The sequence below is a fragment of the Tachysurus fulvidraco genome, chromosome 25 (genome assembly GCF_022655615.1).
Source record: "Tachysurus fulvidraco isolate hzauxx_2018 chromosome 25, HZAU_PFXX_2.0, whole genome shotgun sequence".
Classification (NCBI taxonomy): Eukaryota; Metazoa; Chordata; class Actinopteri; order Siluriformes; family Bagridae; genus Tachysurus; species Tachysurus fulvidraco.
This window is the reverse complement of record NC_062542.1, coordinates 1408131-1425630: the sequence shown is the minus strand read 5'-3', so window position 1 is coordinate 1425630 and position 17500 is coordinate 1408131. Positions and strand designations below refer to the sequence as shown.

Here is a 17500-nt window from a genome sequence, read left to right as displayed (position 1 = left end):
GTCGACCTTTAAAAGCGAATCCCTGACAGCGTAAATCATTGTCGCTTGTCTCCCCAGCGACAAGGCACCGTTACAGTAAGTACCTTTTTGTTCCTGCGAGTGTTTGTGCGAATTCAGAAACTGGACAAAGATTCTTTCTTTTTGTTTACTTTCAGGAAAATCTGAATGACAAAACAATTCTTAAATCATCTGTCGTATGCAGGTTTTAATAAATGTACACTAGGCTTGTGCGATATCGGTTTTGACGGACAGGAGAGCGGGTGTTTCACCGTGTCGGGTCTGAGGAGGAGATGATGTGGTGTTAATATCATCAGCTGTAGTCAGGAGCTCACTGGAGGCAGAGGCAAGTAACAGCTTCTCGGCTGGAGGTGGCTTTAAAGGTGCGGTGCACGATGTTTGAAAGCCGATGTTGACATTTGGAATCACCAAAACAAACACGCCCCTAACCCAAATGGGTGTTTTGATAGCTCCGCCCACACATACATACATACGTAACCCAGGCAACTATTATGGTGGAACCTGCTGGGGCAGCTTTCCGAGGGGATATTTTTATCAACTCACTGAGTAACACTGTGGTAATACAGATGTGTTTTTGTAGTACTGTGTGTTGTAGCGTGAAAGCTTTCGCTCCGTTTCACGCGGAAGACGACGTTTGACACCTACAACCCGAGGCAGAGGTAACGCCAGGTATCCGCCATGTCAGTGTTTCAATCGCTTTCGACTAATGACACACACGCGCACTGAACACCCTCTCCGCCGCATATTAAGAAGACACACCCCTTTCTGCTCATTGGCTACACGTTTGTTTGTTTTCTGAAGCATTTTTCAAACATCGTACACCGCACCTTTAAAGTGACTCTGCATTGTGTAACGCTACATTTCTGATCCAATCCTCTTATTCGTTATCGTCGTCTTATTCCGTACGGCCGACACGTTCGCCGACGCTGCTGCTCTTAGTGCTGGAAACTGGAAAGAAAGCAAAAGAAATATATATATTTGCAAATGATTCGATTTGAGACTTTCTATTTGGGTCATTATTTTTTTTTAATTTTTTCTTCTCTAACCTCAAATGAAATTACTTTGATTAAGAATTCCCTGAAAAAAATAAAGTCACGTTTGATTTTCAGCCCAAATTCTTTTATAATTTCTTAAGTGATAAATATAACGGACCGATGTTCAGTATATGTTTGTGAAATGTTAGCGGAGTTTAATGCGAATGGATTTTATGTCACGCAACAAGACAGGAAGTGAGGATGCCTCGGTCGGGGGGTACAGTACGAACTGGCGTGAGTGGGCGGGGCTTTTTTAATTTTGAAATTGGTTCCTATCCTGTTTTATCAGAGAGGAAAAGACACCTTTTTTTTGATGTTTGTAGCGATAATATAATGTGATATAATGTGGCGTTATATAACGAGAGCAGATATCGGGGCAGCGTAATATCGATTATACGGTTATATCGCACAAGCCTATAGTATAGTATAGTCACTTTACCTCCTCGGTTTAACGGAGGAATATCAGAGAGGTTTACGTCACGCCATGAGTTAAAGACTTACACATAAAAATATGGTTTGGAAATGAAATGGATTATTAAGTCTATGAAATCTGCACATTTTAGAGTAAAGTGTTGTTTTTCTGAACATTTTACTGTTTTGGTTTTCAGTCTGGACCTAAAAAGATTGGCTGCAGTGTTGAAAAAAAAATTTATATATCCTGTGTTTCTCTTCTTTTATTGTTATTCTTTTCTTTTCTTTTCTTTTCTTTTCTTTTCTTTTCTTTCTTACCGGCTGTGGAATAGCAGTAATATAAACCAAAGACTGCTTCATTTAGCCGCAGTAGTATTAAAGCGGCGGTCAGTATTTTTGCTCGTTACTCGTGTGTATTGTTGTAAATATACAGTAAAAATCTTCCGCTATGCGACATCACCGTTTAATCGTTATTAAGTCGTGTCTCTGATTGTGTCGTCAGTGGCGAAAGCTGTAATTTAACCGTTCCTGGTGTAACTACACGCTGTTTATTGTCCTGTATTTAATATAATTCGCAGCACAATTTACACAGCAAGATCGAATCGACGTGGAATATTTAGCGGAGTTTTATATTTAAAGCAGATTGATGTAAAAGATCCTAATTTCCCTTTTATTGTTATAATAATGTGTATTTGTGTGCACTTTCTATCCTTTATGTTCATGAGAGTTGAGTAATCGATGTGAATACGTGTACATGACTGAGATTTTAAAGTTTAATATAAATGTCATTTTCACTGGAAATGTTACAACCACGGCATCGAAATAAAGTCTTAATTTTAAATGCGGTTTCCTCGTGATTTAAAGTCTGTTCTTTTTCGACCGGAGTCGATTAGGATCGTGTTACAAACAGTAATCGAATGATGTTTACGTTGCTGAATGACGTACGGTTTCAAACAAAATAGGATGAAATGGATCCAAATTTTCATCGCAAGAAGCACCGTACAGATGAAAGATGAAATACATCCGTCAACATTCATTCATTCATTCATTCATTCATTCATTCATTCATCTTCTACCACTTATCCGAACTACCTCGGGTCACGGGGAGCCTGTGCCTATCTCAGGCGTCATCGGGCATCGAGGCAGGATACACCCTGGACGGAGTGCCGACCCATCACAGGGCACACACACTCTCATTCACTCACACACACACACACACACACACACTACGGACAATTTTCCAGAGATGCCAATCAACCTACCATGCATGTCTTTGGACCGGGGGAGGAAACCGCTCGTTTGATGGCGGGATGCACTTATTATTTCCTATTGACAGCGTAACAGATATTGCGTCATCGGGTAGGCGTGGCCTATTTGATAATCTAACCCTAATTAGTTTTTGGTTGTTTATTTGTTTTCTAAAATAAATCTACCTGTATTTTGTCCTTCGTAGTATGCAGTTTGTTTGTTTTTATTTTTGAAAGAGGGCGTTTTTCCAAGACCTCCAGAAACACGCCCACTTTACGTCGTGGTAACGAAACCCCTGGAATTTAGTGAACACCGAATGTTGTTTGATAATAAATCAGGAAACGATTTGAGGAAGTCTGCTGAGGTTACTGTAAAAAGCTTAAAAGCAATTCAGTGGAACTGGTTTATATAACGTCACCTTTTGTGTACACGCTTACACAAGCAAGGGTTCTTTACAGCTTCTGTCAGGTGCTGTTAGGTTCCGTATCCTTCGTTTTCTTCTACAGCCTTTACAGGTTCAAAAAGTGCCTGATAAGAAATGCCTTTTTTTTTAGGATAGAATTTTTAATATTCTCAAATGAAAATGGTGTCAAGCTAAATATTGCTCATTATGAAGAACCTGCTATTTTACATTTTTGGTACTGAACTGAAATAGCATTTATTTTTCAGGAGATCTTTATTGGATAATTAGATCCCAGGGTTCTTAGCCTTCGAAAGTACACTTGATATGTCAGCACTCTGTTGTTGGTCTCCTTCAGGGTTCTAAATGTTCTAACAGTTTCTTATGTGTTTTAGCACTAGACTTCTAGCACTAAGAAGTACACTTTAAGGAAAGAAAGACTTCTTCAAAGGTTCTTCAAAGGTTCTTCAAAGGTTCTTCAAGGGTTCAGTGGATAGTTCATTTAAAGTTTACAATCTTAAAGTTTATGATTTTTCCTGGTCTTTAGCTTCCTGGTAGGAAAATGTTCCGTTCCAGGTTTCTTCGTGGACACTTTTAGGGTTCTCTTAGTTTCTTTTTTTTAGACAGAAACATTTTCTTAAGTAAATATTACTCAGTAGACCTTTAAGAAACAATTAAAGAACCATTTCAGGTTAGAAGCTTCCCTGTGTTCGGTCTGTTTTAGTACTCGTTATAGAAAGGGTCACGTGAGAAGGATGATAGTAAAGTATTTTTAGGGTTCCTTATTTTGTCCTTATTTTCTCCCCTACATAGAACCGTAAGGATTCCCCAGAGGGAGAAAACTCAAGTGTACTCTATTTGGTAATTAAAGATTCTTAACCTCCTGAAAGGCTTGACCATTTAGTCCTAGATGCTATGCACAGAATCTTTAAGGAGAACAGAAAAACTCTTTGAGGTTCCCGAAGAACCTTTCTGTATTTTTGTGATTTTGTGATTTTTCTCACCGACGATTAAAGCTTTCTGGTTTCGATCCTTAACGAGCATTCTAAACCCTCGTACTGTAACCGATATATAATAGATATGTGATACATGTTTATCAGATATGTGATGGTGCATTTTAAAAGCGTTTCCTTGTTCATAACCAGGGTGACCTGATCTACCAGATTCCAGGATTCCCTCACAATATTACAAGTGCATGTTGAGCCTCTCGCTGAAAAAGTGTCTCCTTTCCTTGCAATCCATGTAAATCTTTTTGCTGCTTTGTAAGTAAAATATCTTGAACACACAAGAAAATCTTGAACGGGGAAACACGGAAAACACGCACTAACCCACAAAAGGGAGGGTAAAGGAACACCCAGGACACATTCGTCTACAGACTGGAGCCTGGCATTCGGCTGGTCGACCCGTTCGAGGAAGTTTTCACAGATGCCACACTTGCAAATGAGAAGTTTGGTTTGAATTCGTTTGGTTCTGTATCTGCTGGAGGAGACTGTGAGCGAGCTGTGTGATCCTTCAGGACAGCAGAAAAGGATCGGAAAAGGACTTTCTTATTTACTTTTTTTATTTTCAACTTGAGTTTCTGAGGATAAAAGGAAGGATGGAAAGGTCTAGAGAGATGATGTTAAACCCGATGTGGCTTTTCATCTGCCTGGTGCTTCATTCTGCCCCATCTGTACATGGTATGTGTAAAGTTTTACATCTCACCACATCATTTGTGTGAGTTACTGCTTATAACCGAGATCATGGTTTTGTGGGAATGTCGTCGTGTTACCTTTTTTTTTTTTTTGTTCCATCTGAGACACGAAACTAAAAGTAGAAATGGTTTCTAGAACATTTAGGCACAATATTTAGTAAGAAAGGTGTATAGTTTCGTGTAGACGTGATACGACGATGTGAGAAATGTGGGATGATGTTGACACGTTGACGTTTCTGCGCAAATCTCAGTTGTCTCGGTGTCATGATGAGTTCGGCGTAAATGTGAGGAACGTTCAGAAAAATATAAACCTTCAGGCGTCTCATACAAATTTCACATCGCGTCACTTCGACAAAAACGATCACGATAACGTCGAAGTTTTATTATAAAGTGTGTTCTTTGGGATGTGAGTGAAGGATATTTTAAACCTGCAAAAAAAAAATCGAAAAGAAATCGTGTTGATTTAAAATCTCGAGTAAAATCTCAAATTTAAGTCGCCAACACGGGCGTGTAAGGGAGAGAGATTTGTTTATGAGGAGTTGAGATTAGAATAGTCAAAAAACTGCACATTTCTTAGTCAAATGACTGAAAGGCTCTGACACAACAGCCAGCACAAAGGTTCTTTAAAAAATACCTACAAATCACAGTAGGTACAGTAGAATAAAATAGATATAAAGTTTAAGATGCTTTAAGGTGAAGTGCTATTTAAAAAATAAACAAAAAATATATTTAATATAGTAATATACAAACAAACAAATTTAATATAGTTTAATATACAAATAAACAAACAAACAAACAAACAAATAAAATCTAATAATTAATGAATAAATAAAAGTCTCTAATTTGTTCCATTAAAGCATTATTGTTGTCCGACATTCATTTTTATTTATTTATTTATTTGTTTGTTTGTTTGTTTGTTTGTTTGTTTGTTTTATTTGTTTGTTTATTTATTATTTATAATATATATATTATTTATTTATTTATTCATTTATACCTTTTAGAAGTTTACATAATTGTTAATGTCCTTCAAACCAAACAGTGATAAATCCTTTTTCTTTCATTTCTATTTTTTTATTTTTATTTGTATAAGTAGGCAGTTTGGCTTTAGTAGTTTTATGACCTTCACCTTTTATGTTTTTCATAAAAATAAATTTAGGGACAAACTTGATAAATGTCCCTGAATGACCCGGATATATATATATATATATATATATATATATATATATATATATAAGTGCTGGGCAACGATTAAATATTTTAATCGCGATTAATCGCAGCATGCGCAAAACTCAATAATGAAATCAAAAGTAGTGTATTGCGTAATTTTATTCTATCAAAGTTCTGCTGTATGAACAAAAGTGCAATAACATTTGGTTTGTCAAAACTTTAAACAAATAAAGTGCTTTTTTACAGCAGTTAAAAGTTAGTAGCAGTTAACACTTCTTGTGAATCTTAACTTAAACATTAATGTAATCAAATTAAATATAACATTAACGTATAAATAAAACGTTAAAACATTATTTAGTTTTATTTAGTTTGTAAAATAAATAAATAAATAAATAAAAAATTATGTCCAGAACCTTTAAAAAAATTATTTCCAGATTACAGCAATTATGTAAAAACGTGAACATTTTGAAATAGCGACAGTGTGGCGATAAAGAAGGATGCGATTTAATCAGCTAAAATAACGTTTACGACAACAGAATAAGGTTCCAGGACACAGAATCGTCTGTTCATGTTATAATGTTCACTGTTCATTGAATATTACAATCGGGAATAACACAAACACAATGTGTGCAGAACTGATAGTATTTAAATTAAACATTTTAAAGCAGTAAAAAGAAAAGAAGACTTTTCACACGAGTGTGTTCAGGTTTTACGTTATAAATAAATAAATAAGACATAAGTTTTGTTGTTTTAAAGCTAGTTAAGTTTACCTTGTGTGTATTTTTGCTAACAAGCCTGCTTTGCTAAATAAGTTCTCCCGTTCGACTTAGACGTTAGCCGTTAGCATCGAACGTAACTGAATTTACTGACTTACTAAAACGTTTCACCATTAAAAAGTGACTGGAAAGTGAAGATTTAGGACACGGTGTCAGTGTGTCTCTTTCTGCCTACGTTATTATAACACTTTACACTTTAAAAAGAAGTAATTCACAAAAGCTAGCATGATAATAAGTAGCTAGTTAGCATCGTTTCATGGTGTTCGTGTCATTTTTTCACTCGATATTGTCTTTGTTTATTTATATATTCAACGGATATTGAGATTGATTCCCTGAGATGTGCTGGAATAATACTGTGTTCTGTTTATCGTATTAATCGTATGTTCTCGGTCTCCCTGCCACTGATCTGCAGGACAGAACTACACCAACATCCCTGTGAACACCACCGCAAGCATGGGCAAATCAGCCACCTTCACCTGCACCGTCATACCGACGATCAACATGGCGATCAACTTCACCGTAAATTTCCCTCAATCTAGCTATGTGCAGCAGTGCCCTGGGAAAAACATCAAGTACCCCTCCATGGTTCGGGAATTTACTTTTCTTCACCAAATAACCGGTCCTGAGACTTGTCCAAATACTCGAGTGCAGAAATTCAACACTTCACTTCATTAAAAAAAAAAAAGCATCCTGAGATGTTAAAACTCAGTCACCAGTAAAGTATTTAGATCAATTTGTGAAGTGAAAACCTAGATGTCAGGAACGACGTGCCGTCTTATCGTCCAGTACTCGAACCTATTTATTAGTAATGATGGAACCATCACTGAATGACCTGTTTCTGTTCACTGACTTCTCTGTTCCTCTGCTGTAGGGTCTGAATGGGAATTGCGAGGTCACTAGCACTCAAGTTACAGCTACATGGCAGATGTCGAACATCGGACCCGACGTTAACAACACTGCTTTCACATGCGTGGGCACTGGTCTTCCCCCAGTAACTGGATACCTTTGGATTACAGGTATGTTTTTTTGGACAACAGATGGCAAAACATAAGAGTCAAACTTGTCAAGAGAGAATTATTAGCAGTAAAATAACTGCTAATAAAGATTAACTAGCTGCTCTGAGTCACTTTAATGAAGGGTTCAATAATGCTAATGATACCTGTCATAGTGAGGACTTTGCTAAGCGCTACACACAGATCACTATTGTACCCAATGACCAATCAGCATCATCATCAAGACCAATCACTGATCAGCATTTTACTAAACGACCAATCACTGAGCAGCATTTTACTAAACGACCAATCAATGATCAGCATTTTACTAAATGACCAATCCCCGAACAGCATCATCATCAACGACAAATCACTGATCAACATTTTACTAAACGACCAATCACTGATCAGCATTTTACTAAATGACCAAACACTGATCAGCATTTTACTAAACAACCAACCACTGATCAGCATTTTACTAAATGACCAATCACTGATCAGCATTTTACTAAATGACCAATCACTGATCAGCATTTTACTAAATGACCAATCACTGATCAGCATTTTACTAAATGACCAATCACTGATCAGCATTTTACTAAATGACCAATCACTGATCAGCATTTTACTAAATGACCAATCACTGATCAGCATTTTACTAAATGACCAATCACTGATCAGCATTTTGTCCACTTTTGTTCACAGCAATTAGTCCACTTATTTGTTCTTAATCTTAACTCGCTACTCAGAGAATAATAAAATAAAATAAAATTGAAAATAAAATAAAATAAAAATAAGGTCTTATCTAGACATTATGGAGTCCTACAAGCTCTCATTAGTTTTGTTGCTGTTGTTGTGATTTAACTAAATATCTTTCTATCAGGTGCTAGCTCTTATTATCTGATGCTCTTCGGTTGCGTCATGGGCGGCTTTTTCGGCATCCTCATCGTCTTCGTCTTGGCCTACGTCTCCCTGAAGAAATCAGAAAAGCTTCAGGAATGTTTCAGTAAGTGGCGCGATCCCGCCGAGGGAACGGTAGCGGTTCATTTAAGAGCTTCGTTTCCTGCGTTCTAAAAACGAGACGATTTTACGACGAGTTTTCTAAAAGAGCCTTGTTTTGTTTTCTGCTTTTTCAGAGGGCAAAGACGAAGACGAAGACGTCATAGGGGGTGTACAAGAAGAGACTCTAAAAGATTAAGAGGTCTTCATCTTATTCATCGTGGCTCCGAGTCTTCATCTTATTCATCATGGCTCAACGAAGACTGTATTTGAATCAGTGGGTTTTTGCAAAAGAAAGTACACCCCATGCTTCCTGTTACGGATATTTAGAGAAATACATGATTCCTGGTTAATATTAACAAATGTTGTATAGAATGTAATAATAGAGTGTAGTACACTAGAGCAGAGTGTAAGCATCGTGTCGTAAGGTATATTTAGGAGGTTTCTTATTTATTCTACCTGTTATGACATTTATTGCACTTAAAATATGTAAATTGTAAATAATTAATATGTTATATATTTACAGATTATAGGCTATAGATTCTATCATATATATATAATGAGAGAGATACAGGAAGAGACAGAGAGAGAGAGAGAGAGAGAGAGAGAGAGAGAGAGTCTGTTAGATGCATGAATAAAACACAGAATTTATTGAAGCGGTTTCAGTGTATTTGAGCATGTGATGCACACACACACACACACACACACACACACACACACACACACACACACTATACACAAACACTACACACACATGTATAATATAATCCAAACGAGATATTTGCACTGTACCTTAATCATACGAAGCAGCTGAAACGACATAACACACATCAGGATTTAAAGAATAGAATCAGTTTCGTAAGAGTTCATCAATAAAGCATGGATGCATTGGGTTGTCATGGTAACAAGTAGCAGGCAGAAGTAGGTACGAAAAAAGTCGTCTTCCAATCAAAATCCGTTGAAATGTTTCACCTGTAATTTCACATACAGAAGACGTACGAAAACAACGACGCTAATATACACGTTTTAAGAAAAGTAAATGTTTTATTATTCATATTCTAGATTTAGCAAATTTCACATTTTTTTAATTGTATTTTATCTGATTTGTGTTGTTGAGGCAGAAAATAAAAAACAATCCCTTTTCTAAATTTGTTATTGAAGCCCTGAACTGCAAACCCGGGAGAAAATGTTACTGTATGCAATAAATGCTGTAATAAAACGTTAATGTAATAATTTCAACATGTCGTTATCTCGTTTTTCTAACTTAATATCTTGTTTTCTACACTTGTGTCATCATTTCAAAGAGTTATAATTTTGAGGTTTGAGGTCATTATATCATTACTTCAATATAGAAGGTTATAGAATGATAATATCTCAAAAGAATGTTCTTCATGATGTTCTGATAACAATCCTAAAATTATAAGTAGATAACGAGATAACGGTGTAAACGGTGTTTTTAACGAATAAGGGAACCGAGATAATATATTGTAGTAGTAAGATAGTTACTTGATGTAATGATGTGTGATAAAAACTACAGCATACCATAACAAGGTATCTTGAAATACTGAAATAACTTGAATTACTTATGAATTTTAAAAAACCCTTCAAATATTGTCTGAATTAATGAGATAACTTGAGATAATGACATCATATTGTTCAATTTTCTCCAAATGAGATTCAGGTGGGGGGGGGGGGCACGGTTTCTTAGTGGTTATCACGTTCGCCTCACACCTCCAGGGTTGGGGGTTCGATTGCCGCCTCCACCTTGTGTGTGTGGAGTTTGCATGTTCTCCCCGTGCCTCGGGGGTTTCCTCCGGGTACTCTGGTCTCCTCCCCCGGTCCAAAGACATGCATGGTAGGTTGATTGGCATCTCTGGAAAATTGTCCGTAGTGTGTGTGTGTGTGAGTGAATGAGAGTGTGTGTGTGCCCTGTGATGGGTTGGCACTCCGTCCAGGGTGTATCCTGCCTCGATGCCCGATGACGCCCGAGATAGGCACAGGCTCCCCGTGACCCGAGAAGTTCGGATAAGCGGTAGAAAATGAATGAATGAATGAATGAATGAATGAATGAATGAATGAATGATATTCAGGTCTTCTGAACTCTTTAGTTAAATGATGTCATTATGAAATCTGCAGGACTGACGTTTTTTTTTTTTTTTTGCTAGCCGAAGACCGTAACGTCTGTTAGACGCCGGATATCAGGTCGTCTCCTGGTCCAGCACTCGTACCGACTCTCAGTCACGTCTCAGTGCGTACGTCAAGACGTGAAGAGATGAGGAACGTTTAGAGAATCTCAGTAAAACCCGATCGTTCTGTTTGTCCGTGGTCTCTTCTACACGTCACCACCTAATCATTAACCCGAGAGAGTTCAAAGATAGATCGAGTGCAAATATTTGTGCACCCTTATCAACAAATGAGGAAGACAATCACTGAAGAAAGTGAAAAATATAACTAATGTCCCTTCAGTGTTCAAAGTTTTTAAAAAATTCACAAACTAACTAACAATAATTGAATTTTTTAGTCATTAAAAAATGTATAAATTCATCATCTATAAAATCGTAAAAATCGTTGTTTCAGTTTATTTAGATATCGCAGGTCATTCAAATGATTGTCATTATTTTTCCTTGCTATGAGTTGAGTGCAAAAATTTGTACGACCCCAGATAATGTGAAGGAAATAATTAAATATAATTTTACCAATTAAATGTGATTAATTAATTAATTAATTAATTCGTATAATCTTCCATCATTATGACAAATGACAAATATCACTTCACTTGTTGCAGGAGAAACAGATACGACGGGGGGCACAAACTTTTGCACTTTTTTTTTTTTTTTTGTACTTTTGCGTACAGAGAGGAGGTGAAACATCTAACTGCCTGGTGTAGAACCAACAACCTGTCTCTGTATGTTGTTCACACTAAAGAGATGGTTGTTGTCTTCAGGAGAGCGCAGAGAGACCGCTCTGCGCTGAACATCCACGGATCATCAGTAGAGATCATCAAGAGCACCAGATTTCTTGGTGTTAGAAGAAGGTATGTTCCTCAGACTTTTTTAAGAAGTAGAGCTCCACCACCAAGAAGCTCTACTTCTTAAAAAAGTCTGAGGAACACACACACACACACACACACACACACACACACACACACACACACACACACACACACACACACACACACCCCATCCTGACCATGTGCTACAGATGGATCTTTGAGATCATCTTGAGCAGCTGCATCACTGTCTGGTTTGGGATCTGCACCGTCTCTGATCACAAGACCCTGCGGTGGACAGTGAGGACATCAGAGAAGATCATTGGGGTCTCTCTTTCCTCTATCATGGACATTTACATCACACACATGCACCTGTGGATGCACCACAAAGCCACACACACTCTTCACCACACACACCTCCTACACACTCTTCACCACACACACATCCTCACACACACTCTTCACCACACACACCCCTCACACACACTCTACAACCACACACACCCCCACACACACTCTTCACCATACACACACCCCTCACACACGCTTCACCACACACACCCCTCACAAACACTCTTCACCACACACACACCACACACACCCCTCACACACACTCTACAACCACACACACCCCTCACACACACTCTTCACCATACACACACCCCTCACACATGCTTCAACACACACACCCCTCACAAACACTCTTCACCACACACACCCCACACACACTTCACCACACACACCCCACACACACTTCACCACACACACACCCCTCACAAACACTCTTCACCACACACACCCCACACACACTCTTCACCACACACACCCCACACACACTCTTCACCACACATACCCTTCACAAACACTCTTCACCACACACCCCTCACACACGCTTCACCACACACCCGTCACAAACACTCTTCACCACACACACCCTTCACACACACTCTTCACCACACACACACCCCTCACACACGCTTCACCACACACCCCTCACAAACACTCTTCACCACACACACCCCACACACACTCTTCACCACACACACCCCACACACACTCTTCACCACACATACCCTTCACAAACACTCTTCACCACACACCCCTCACACACACTTCACCACACACTCTTCATCACACAAAGAAGGAGGCAGCACGTGACGGCACTGTAGCACGTCGGACACTCGGACGACCTCCTGGAGCTCCATGTTCTCCTTGAGTTCTCCCTCATGGTGGTGATGGTGGTACACTCTCATTAGATGTTACAGCTCCACGATCGGAGCAGATCCGTTAAGCTGCCGTTCGATCTTTTATTTTTTCTTTATTTTTCATATTCCACTCTTCTGATCTGCTCTGAGGTTTTTTTATAAGGAGTCAGCACTCTCCCACTCCTGGGGCTGCTGTAAATCTGTCGTTTCACATCTCTGTTTTCTCTAAACTATCATTTGGTAGGACGCATATAAGATTTCCGATAAAACTTTATTGTAACTTCTATTTAGTTTGATTTCTGTAATGCAACGAAATTTAAACACAGACGTACGAGAAGAAGAGGAACAACAACAACAACAAGGAGGAGAAGAAGAAGAAGAAGAAGAAGAAGTACATTCCAACTGTGGTATAAAATGAGAACTCTCGCATGGGTCAAAACCGAAATGAAAAGAGTTCGTATCGTGACAAATCCGTGTTTGATGAAATGTCAAGAAAATCTTCAGCGGTTCTGCTCATGCAGGCTGAAGGTATTTAAATGAAACCCTCAAGACATAAACCTGTTTAACCATGTTTCTGTAATATCACTGTCATGAACCTCATAAAGGATAATAAGCCATTAATTACCCCAACACACACACACACACACACACACACACACACACACACACACACACACACACACACACACACACACACACACACAACTTTCACCATTGTCCTACAAACGCTAATGTATGAGACTCCGCCCACATTTACCCTCCATGCCCTGTTATGAAGCTCACGGTCATCGGTTCAGCTGATGGTCAGGAATCAGGGATCGTGGTGTAAAAGATACAACCATGTCGACAATCAGGAGAAACTAAAACAAACACCTCAGAGATTCTTAGAAACTTTATATAAACTACTTTGTATAAACTGCTACTACAGACACGGCGTGGCGGCCATTTTGTCCTCAAGGCGCTGAATATCTGAATAATACGGGACTTAATGAGACGTGTATTATTTTATACCATAAATACAAATACACACCTTCGCTTTCATGCTTCATTTTAAGAAAGTGTCCAGAGTTTGTCATTTTTATGCTGAATGACATTTACATCACTGTTTAAGTTGTAAACACACACACACACACACACACACACACACACACACACACACACACACACACACACACACACATACACACACACACACACACACACATGCACAGTGTTTAGAGCATAACACAGTGCTGATGCAGGGCAGCTATAGCACACACACACACACACACACACACACACACACACACACACACACACACACACACACACACATCTGATGCCCTTTGTTGTATGTGTACACAATAAGGAGGAGTTTTTATCCAAGGTAAAAGGAAAGACAGATTTGACTATGTGCACTTCCTGGGTGTCGCATCCAGCACATCGTTCATCATCATCATCATCATCATCATCATCGTCTCATATCCTGTATAAAAAGGTGAGAAATAAATTTTTCTAGTATTTTTTTTGTTGTCGTCATAAAATGTTCCTAAGATGAAATGCACGAGCCTGCGATTTGACCTTAAAGGTCAGAATATCGGACAGTTTTAGAATTTAGAACTTCTGTTATTATTAGAAATGTTTATTTATGAGATAAAATAAAGGTGAATTACTCGATTTGTGAGGAGGTTGTTTGTGCTATGACATTTTAGTTCCTGTACCTAGAGAGAGAGAGAGAGAGAGAGAGAGAGAGAGAGAGAGAGAGAGAGAGAGAGAGATATAGGGAGAGATATCGATAGATAGAGATGAAAATAGACAGACATCATATAGAGAGATAGAGATGAAGAGAGAGAGAGAGAGAGATGGTGAGGATATATAGATTGAAAGACATAGCAAATATAGATAAATAGATATCGATATTTAGAATACAGAGCAGATGATAGAGAGAGAGGAGATGTAATGGAGATAATTGAGAGAGAGTTTGAAAGAGACAGACAAAGAATGAAAGAGAGAGAGAAGGAGAGAGAGATTGAAAGAGAGAGAGAGAGAGAGAGAGAGAGAGAGAGAGAGAGAGAGAGAGAGACATTATCTCTGTGCTGTGAAGCTTTTATTGTACCAAACAATGTTTTTAAGACTAAATACAGTTTGGATTAAGTGACTCTGATTTAACACAAATTCGTCTGGTCCGAGTCCAAACTCCGCCCCAATCCTAAACCCCGACCCAAACTAATTGTCAACAAAAATATAAAAATTGTAAATTAACTGTAAAATCTAAATCGTCATTTGTTAAAAAAAACGAACACAACAAAAAAACCTTTAAAATATTATGTAATCAGGCCGAACATCTGAATTCTGTAATGTTCGATCTCGAGTCTCTTCACACACAAATCAATTCGAGTAAAAGTCAGAGTTGGTCAAAAGTTGACGCTAACCGACTCCGAGGGGGGCAGAAAGTTTCCAAAACAGCCCTCGTATGAGTCTACAAGGGCAGGCCAAGGGTACGCTGGTGCTCGCTGACCCTCGCTTCTAATGTTTACTGTCAAAACACGAGCGCTGCTCCGTCTCAGCGTGTCTCTGCAGCTGTATCCACTCAGTGCACATTCCTGACTCCTCACCTTCATCTCTCTCTCCGTCACTCTCGCCGCTCTGCTTCCTGTCAGATTGACTCTGATGCTAGCTGTTAGCGACAGCGCAAGTTTCTGCAGCTTTCGTTTGGATGATGTGATGGGATTTTGTCAAACAGTTTGTGTTCTCTTCATGCCAGGAGACAGGAACCGGGAAAGATGAGCCGGTTGACGCTGCTCGTTCTCCTGACAGGTAAAAATAATAAAGCAGGACCTGTGTGTCCTGTGTCATGAGTTCAGAGGTCGAGCGTAGGGCATTTCCCACAGGCCCGAAGGACGTCTGAGGGAAAAGCTTGCGTCCAGAACGACGCACAACACTTTGCATTTACACACCAAACATTCTGACACACTGCAAGAACAGAACTGTGCAATTTTGGACAGATTTTTATGGAATATATAAAATTAAAAAAAATTGTAAAAAAAATACATGAAGTTTCAGTAAAATTAAATACATTTTAAATCTCAATAATCTTTATATATCAAAACGTCTGTAAAATTATAAAGTTTAACTTTATAACATCAAGATTATGAATGACCTGCGACATCGAGGTTTATCTTCTAAAACATAAATCCTATTCTTTATATAATAATAATAATAATAATAATAATAATAATAATAATAATAATAATAATAATATTAAAATCACTCAAAACTAGTAAATAAATAACGACTTAGCTCCAGAAGTGACGACCAACACAAACACATTAATTCTCATCAGTAGATGTAACATGAATACCGTTACGTGATTGGCTCTTAGCGGTTATGACGTAACAACACGTTGTGCTGCTTTTCTCTGGTCAGATTTAAGCTGTTGATTATTAACGTATCACATTTTTATCTAATTCTATTTCTAGATTCCTTTCTTTGTCTTTTCTGTCACTTCTTACACATCTTTAAACCGAAATCCGTCTGTCCGCTCGAAACGATTCCCTTAAAATGACACGTGATTTAATATTGTTAATACTGTTCAATATTAAGATATTATGATCGTGATTTAAAAACAGAAAGTGAATCTAATGATCTCTCGGTTTCCTCCTAGTTCTCAGTGCATTCTTAAATGAAGCTGAAGCCAGTAAGTATTTCCTTTATTCCATCTCTTTGCACTTTTTCCAGTCGGACTCGTTTGTCGAGCCTCACGTCCGTCAGCAACGTGACGCTTTTTTCCGTACATGAAAACAGAAAATTGTATTCGAAGCTTTAATGTTGTGGCTAACCTTCAGTTTTTTCTGTCCTTGTTTCCGTTTCTCTGGACAGACCCATTTGTTTACAGTGAGTATTTCACTTTTTTTGTGCTTCATGTATTTTAAAAAAATTGCAAATAAAATATAAACTATGAAACTGATGATATTGGCGAGATTTGACTTTTTTTTGTATTTTTCTATAGATTATGACAGGCTGAGGATTGGAGGCATCATCTTCACAGCCCTGCTTGTAATAGGAGCGATCTTTCTCCTTTTTCGTACGTTTCACTTACTAATTCTCGTTTTGTCTCTCATTTCTAATTTTCCTTTTTTTTTTTCACATTCGAGTGATTAAAAAAAAAAGTTTTACACACCTTTTCATTTTCCTCCTACAGATGACAAATGCGGCAAAAAGAAGTAAGTCGTATCAGATTTGATATTTTTTTCATCTGATTTAGCCATGAAATGATTGATTCGGTGTCTCTTATAACAACAGGACACTGATTCCATGATCGTGGTGCTATTTTTCCTTAAAAAAAATGGATTTTATAATCATTTTGAATAATTTTCCAACAGTTATTTGACATTATTAACTAGTATACATGCTAACAGCATTAGCACATTATGGACATACAAATAATAAACTTAGCATCTTAGCATCTTATCATATCTCAGTAATCCGTATAATTTGGCTTAGCGTTTAACATTAATGTATTCTGTAGCTGTGTTAACGATCACGTGTCTGTCTTTCGCAGGAAAAGCGATGACGCTACCAGTCAGATT

The 17500-nt window shown here is 38.1% G+C and overlaps 1 protein-coding gene across 4 annotated transcripts in view; it reads left to right on the top strand.

Moving 5' to 3' along the window:
- Window positions 1-2304, top strand: part of hpn (hepsin) — a 17595-nt gene extending 15291 nt beyond the window's left edge. For all 4 annotated transcript variants that reach the window (XM_027157794.2, XM_027157793.2, XM_027157795.2 and 1 more), the window contains one exon: window positions 1-2304. This exon is cut by the window's left edge and continues 1360 nt beyond it. The gene's annotated coding sequence lies outside the window, so the exon portion shown is untranslated.
- The last annotated feature ends 15196 nt before the right edge of the window (window positions 2305-17500 follow it).